Source organism: Oryzias melastigma, linkage group LG7, assembly GCF_002922805.2.
Source record: "Oryzias melastigma strain HK-1 linkage group LG7, ASM292280v2, whole genome shotgun sequence".
Classification (NCBI taxonomy): Eukaryota; Metazoa; Chordata; class Actinopteri; order Beloniformes; family Adrianichthyidae; genus Oryzias; species Oryzias melastigma.
This window is the reverse complement of record NC_050518.1, coordinates 1412784-1420161: the sequence shown is the minus strand read 5'-3', so window position 1 is coordinate 1420161 and position 7378 is coordinate 1412784. Positions and strand designations below refer to the sequence as shown.

At 34.8% G+C, this 7378-nt stretch overlaps 1 protein-coding gene across 1 annotated transcript in view; it reads left to right on the top strand.

Moving 5' to 3' along the window:
* Positions 1 to 1640: 1640 nt before the first annotated feature.
* Positions 1641 to 7378, top strand: part of sdcbp2 (syndecan binding protein (syntenin) 2) — a 15411-nt gene continuing 9673 nt past the window's right edge. The window contains exon 1 of the mRNA XM_024292050.2: positions 1641 to 1814. The gene's annotated coding sequence lies outside the window, so the exon portion shown is untranslated. The remainder of the gene's footprint in view (positions 1815 to 7378) is intronic.

Here is a 7378-nt window from a genome sequence, read left to right as displayed (position 1 = left end):
CAGGTGATCAGCAGCAGGTGAGACAGGTACACTGGTGCAAAGATTACCATTCATAGTAGACCCTGATTTAAAGTTAACAAGATGGGAGAGGTCTGTAATATTCATCACAGATGCTATTCCACTGTGAGAGACAGAATGTAAAAAAAAGAGTCCAGGGAAAAACAAAGTTTGATTTATATATATATATTTTTGCATAATGGAGCAAAAACAATCAATACTTAGCTTTGACAAACACAGTTTTTGTCCTATATGTTACTCATTTACCCCACCTATAGCCCACCACATAAAATAATTGACAGAACATGCATATTTTTTATTAAAACGATGAAATCCACGATGTGAATATATTTATGAGATATAGATGGTGTTTTGGTAAGTTATTGCACACATTATGGCTTAGAATTATGTTATTGTAGGATGAAAAATATTGACTGTTCTAGAAAAAAAATAATATGTGCTAAATTATTCCTGCCAATTGTTTTTTTTTTTTTGAGATTTTATGGAAGCTGCCATTTTGAAAGGAGCAGGAAAAAGCCCTTCCTTTGAGGGAAGTTTGGCTCATGCGAATGACATCAAGGCCTAGGAAATGTGGCTATCAAATATGATATAAATGTGGACTTACAAAGCCCTTCTGTCTGTCACTTCTTACCTGAATTAGTGACACCAGTTGATCAAAACCAAATAGCTGTCTTAGGACACCAGGGCAGTATTGCTAAAGTCTACCTATGATGAAAATTACAGACCTTTCAGGTTTTTATACGAGACAATACACTTGAGGACTGACAAATACTTCTTTGCCCAATTATATCTGGAAAAACAAGCAGGACAACGATTAGACCGCAAGTTGAGAACATCAAATTGATTTTAAGGTAGATGACGCAAACGGAATCATTTTTTTTTAACTTTCCTCTTTTTTTATTGCCTGTCCTTATCATATATTTTAAGAAAGGAATTTTATTTCTAATTTATTTACATGTATGAAGCCTAGAGTGTAGCCTCCATATTGGTTGGAGTTTACTAACTTAAACTGAGTAGAATGGGGCAAATAGGTAAGATGGAAAAAGTAGAAGCTTTATATGTCGACAAATTGGTCTATCTACCTGCTAAAAAAAGAATAATTATAAATTAGATTGTGTAAAGAGTTGTTGTTATTTTTTACCCTGCTTGAGGCCACAGTCGGAAGGAATGACTCATAGGAATAAATCTTCAGCAGAATCAGACTACGTCATACAATGAAAGAGATAAACATCGATATATGAGATAAGACCAGGGGATAACGAAGAAAAAAAAATCTCATTTGGGTCTATAGTGGAAGAAAAATGTAAGTAAATGAAGAGAGGCTAAAACTTGCTTCTAATCCTCAGGACTACATAGGGTTTTGAATCATCTACAAACTTTTCAGAGACATTCTGGAAAAAGCCTGACAATGAAGAACTGCAGTAAAGCAATCTTAGAGTTACAAACACATCAAAGAACATTTCAGAGGTTTAATTTATCATTTAAATTAACAAAATGATCTCCTTATTACATTAACACATATAAGTAATGCCATATTATGATCTCAGAAAAGCTCTTACAGAAGTCACAAGACCTTCATAAAACCAGCATGAGTCAGGTGTCATGTGACTGAAACTGGGCGTGTTCTATAACGTCAACCGTGATTGGCGTGGTGCGGAGGAGCAGGAAGCCAGCAGTGACATCACTTTCTAGAAGTCCCCTTAAGGTTTCTGCGACGGGAAGACCGAAGCTCCAGAGGCAGAAAATAACGGACTGTCCACCTTTTTCTGAACTTTCAGACAAATTTACATTTACAGGTGAGATATGTTTATTATTTTCTTTATGTATAAAATATCGCCGCGAGGCCACCTATCGTGGCTTTCATCTACATGCTAGCACCGTTAGCTTGCCTCCTTCTAGCTGTTTATGTCGGAACAAAGACGCTCCTTCTTCCTCAATTCTTGTTTTGATTAAATACTTTCGTTTTAGCCACTTACCATTATAATTATTAACATTAAACACAAGTTCTTTATGACAACAGTGCAGCTTCTTATTTGTTCGCGGTGTTCAGTTTCGGCTAACATTCATTTGGAACATCTTGTGTGTTAAGTTACGCCTTATAACTGCTCCAGAGTCTGCCCCAAATCGTCGTCACTCGTGTATAAATGATTTGATTGTTTCGCTGATTTATTTATAGTCTCGTGGGTTGTTTACATATGTAAAAACACACCAAAAGCGGCCTTTGTGGAGATTTGGTTATGATACCTGTCTGAACAACAGTTTTGAGCCCTCGGGCCATTTAATTTGAATGTTTCCTCTTTTGTTTCGTTTTCTTTATTAATTCCAGGATGTGTCAGCATTTTTTTCTCCTTTCTTTGGAATCTGAATCATAGGTCATGTGTCTAGTTTATTCCGGTCCAAATTTTGTCAAAATAAGTGAAAATGTTTTATTTTGAAAGGGTAAAATGTATCATTAAATCTAATTTAAACTTGGGGAAAATCACATTAGAATGGATTTTTATTATTTTTTTTTATATATATATCTCATTATCATAAAAAAAAAACACATTTACAAACGAATTGAATCACTCTAAAGAAAAACAGTAGGCCACAGCTCAATTTCTGTGTTAAAAGTGTTTTTGTTGCCATGGAAAACACAAAAGTGTCTTTAACTACAACCATGGTAATTACAGAGGGTTGGCTAATGTAAACACCGGTTAATAAGAAAAAAAGCTAAATGTTATAGGAACAGAGACATAACATGGTGATGAGCTCTCTCTAATTAATTAGGCCTTTGTCAATATTTAAGCTTGACATTTTAGGACATTTTAAATCAAAATGCGACTGCAAAGCAATAAGGTATCCATTTTAAACCATATAGGGGTTAGGCTTCCTTTAGCATTTTATTATTATTATTATTATTATTATTATTGTATTTGCTCATTTAACATTGAGTGTTTTTAATGGAACTTATTGGTTTAACATTATGTGAAGTTACTAAAACAGATTAAACTCATTGCTAGTATCTGCTAGATTTTCAGAATAAAACTTTAGATTAAACAGTTCTGCTGAGTAGACAGCTCACAAAGCCTCTAGCTGCTAAAATATGTCTGATGGGAGAGAGCACCGCTACACAACAGGCCTGGTGTGTTTGAGCCTTTGCACAAGCTTTTTTAGGCATTCCTCTAAATCAAAATCTAATTTAAATTTCTTTTTTTTTTTTTAAAGAAGCTACAGTAGATGAAGCATTTGCTTAGGCAAAAAACAGCCTGAAACACCAGAAAACAAATGGCTATTGAGTCATGCCGAACTCCACCTGTTAATGTGGCCCTCATGTATATTTTCTATACTCAATAATTATTACCCCAACAAACAAACATAATTTGACCTCCTTCAGAAATATTTCCCCCGTTTTTATATTTCAGTAAAACGATCTGCACCTTGTTTTCCGCGGCGGTGGCAGACGTGTCTCAATGATCCTGTTATGTCATCTGAAGAGTTGCTCAAATGCTGTTTTGTTTCCAGGCGTATTCATGTTCGGCCAGAGAGTCTGTATGAGAGAGGCATACAAAGCAAGCAAACACATAGCTGAAAAGTAAACAGTGGAAGGTAACAAAAAGGCCTCTCTGTGTCCACGCACGCACAATGATGCACTTGTCCATAAGGACTGAGACGAGCAGAATAGACTGACTGGAGGAGTGAGCTCTCAGTTAAGATGCCAACTCTTTTCCCTGACTTATGCTCTTTACGCAAACTGAATCGTAGAAATGTTAAAGGGTTTTTGTAACTTTGATGTTTCCGTCCTTCACATTGAAAACAGCAGCGCTCCAAAGCTGACAGAAGAGCTAATCTGAGTTTAGAACAAAACTTTACATCAGGCTCCTAATGCACATCGATGTAATGATTGACTTAATGCTGCGTGATGGCCTCTTTGGTCTTAACACATGTTAAAAGTACCATTCCAGCATCTGTCTCCTGTCTTTGTGTCACATGATTTTTCCTGATTAGACTGCACCTTTTCATAGTCTCATTCTGTGTGGGAACTTGTGGATAGATTCTGATCAGTTACATTTAAAAACATTTTCACTTAGAATCTTGTTTTTTAAATCACTAAAAAGCAGCATTAACTTTATCTAACAGTTGTACATTTCTCTGTAATATGATCTGATAACAAAAATGGTTATAAAAAAAAAGGTAATGCACAACTTTACCTTTTTGTTGACCATTATCTCACATTGTATAAAACACATCCAGTTTGACCCACTTTACCCTATCGGCACCAGTTTGGAGACGTATACATATCTATCATCTCATACCTTTGAGCTCTTGACAGAAACAGGTGCAGAAGAAGAAAACAAAGAGTTGTAAACACATGTTATGGAAGATGAAGACTGTTAATGCACTGTAGAATACATATGATGAAGACTTTGGGTACAAAGTTTTCTGCCTGAGTGAGCATTGTTTTTGCCTTTTACTTTATTGAGTTGCACCTTCTGTCTTTTTTTATTATAAGAAAAACAAACATAGTTTGCTCTTTTACAACAACATTTCATGATAAGACAGTAGTTTGCTTGGATTATGGAACAATTCTTCTTTGGTTTAATGATTAATAATCTAACCTGCTTTATAATCTTAAATATCCTCTCTGATAAAATCGTGTTTTTAAGCATTTTTTGTGGCATGTATAAGAAAATTTGTCTTAAAAATTACATCTCTGTTTATTTAATTATTCAAGTTACTTTGGATCAAGAGTTGACAAAAATTATGCTGTTTTAAAAAGAGCTTAATTGTGGTTTAGAAAATATGTTAGTGCCACAAGCTCCCTGCTGTGAGCTCATAGCAATGGGGAGGGGCAACGGTTCAAGAGGTGAATTTCTAATAAACTACTGCCGGTCTGCAGAAATTATGTCCTGGAACAGAAGTCTGCAACCTCTTTTGCTAAAAGAGCCATTACAACCAGTTTCTTCCTGTCCAAAACCCAGCAAGAGCCGCTTTTACCTTTTAAAACACATGCTTTATTCATGTTTTTGTGACTCTTAAACTGTTCATTTATAAAATTTAATGTTGAAATGTTTACAAAACAGTGATATTTTACTATTCATTACAAATGTAACTTCTTTTAATTTGACAGCAGCTTTTACAAGTTCCTTTCAAAATAAAATACATCCTGAGTCAAATAATACCCTCCTGGTGCAGCAGATTTGTTTGAAATAAAAATGCAAGAAACTCAAACACAAATTCTTTTATCATTATGACTTTTTCTCATTTTACTGTCAAATATAAACAAGACGTTGGTGTAGAATCCACCTCTCAAAAACTCATCTTTACATGTAAATGACTGAAATATTTTAACAATAAACCACTCTGATAATAGATTAGACATTTACCACCATTTTACTTGGTGTTCTGACATGTTAAAAAACAAAAACAAATTAACCAAAACTTCAAACCCATTATTTGTTCAGTTTGTTTGCATTTCTCTTCAAATCCAGAGAGTCACAATGAATGGATCCAGAGCCTCAGGTTGCAGACCTCTGTCCTAGAACAACAGTTTTTTTTTTTTTTTAGCAAAAAAATCTGCATAATTATAAACAAAAGACCAGTGGGGACGTTTTTAAGATAGGTCAACAGATGATCACTGGGACTTAATGGGACTTTGTTGCTGCTAGACAACTTTTTACTTTTTAATTTTAACTTTTCATTTTTTGTTACGTACTTCTGTGTTGAATTTGAGCAGAAATCTGCCCATATTTGGATCTTCTAAGATCAAAAGCTGTGAAATCTCGGGAAATTAATGGGATGGTCAGAGTTACTTCCCCAACTTCCTTCTTTTTTTTTTCTTTAAATTCAATAATACAGAAGTTCATTGGAGGAATGAAGGTGTTCACACACAAGTTGTTGATTAAACATTCCGATCCTATGTAATCAAAATGATTTAACTCCTACTTTGTAAGTTTAAATTAAAAAAAAAGGTGAAAAAAAGAATCAGCAAAGGTTACACCATCTGTTTCTTTGCATGTTTGAGTCTTTTAGACACAGACTAACACAGGAATGTGAGTTGTTGTTTAGTTTATAAAATCGATGGAATCAATTAACATGCATTATGAACGTCCGCTCTCAGACATGCTTTGCTCTTTAGCTGCCGTCATCCTACAGTCGGTTTCTGAGCTCTGCTCTGTTTTGTAACCTCAGACAGCTGACTCATTTCCTGATTCCACATGTTTGAATGAAAAATGTTTCAAACCTCCTGTTTTAAATGTGGCGTTTCTCTGTTCTCATCATCTCATCTTCCACCCTGTTTTTGTCATTTGACCTTCACATTCCCAGCGTGTGACGAGAATAAATGCAGATTAAACACTCTTATTCATGGAGTGTTGATGAAGAAAACATCAGCTGTTGACATGGATATGATGGTTTTTCATGCTTCCTTGTGGTGTCTGATGGCAGCGGATCTGCTGGGATGTTACAGTTTTTGCCACTAAAATCTATTTCCTCCAAATAGAATTGAAAGTTTTGTCTTCATTTATCGTGGGACATTTATAAATCCAGACGGTTTCAAACTTTTCAACTCTGTGACCCACAGAGGTGAAGTGAATTCTCCAGCCTTCCACCCACAGCTGATTCACTCCCTATTTTTAACAAAATGCTGAAGAGTGACCCCTTCCTGTGCTCTTCAAAACGGAAATAACAGGACATTTTTCTTATCGCTGAGACTGTTTTCTCACAGAGCTTAACTAGAAACGTGTGACTGTGACCCAGTGTTTGCTTGTTTGCATCCCATGTGCGAGTTGTTTTGGAATAAAGCCTTTTGATAAACGACTAAATGAAAAAATAAAAGCTAACAAACAATGAAGCTGTTGTTTTAGACGTTTTGGCTCGACTCTGCATAGGAGGCCTTCTTGGATGTCTTTAAAATATCGTTAGTGTTCCTCTTCTGAAGATGTTTATGTGACGGATCCTGCTGCTGCGGTCAAAGCTCTTTGGTACCAAAACCATCAGCTCAGTGACCCAAAGGAATGGTGCAAAGATGCACACAATTGAGGTCAGCTGTGATCAATCAATTTAACTTTATTTATGTTGAAATTTTCATGTAAATATATACAACATATTCACTTACCAAATACAAACTCATTCGGGAAAAAAAAATGAATTAAGTACTTCCATATATTTTTCATCAAAATAAAAAAATACAGAAAAAAAAATGCTAGAAACAAAAAATATATAAGAATATGGATTAAAATTAATTTCAAATATACAGCATAAAGAGTCAATTTTTAAAATCCCCTTTGAGGTAAAAAAAAGACTTGTAATACATTTAAATAAACAGTTTAATAAAAATGAATGCATACATAGAATTTAGTTTTAAAACGTTCAGTTAAAA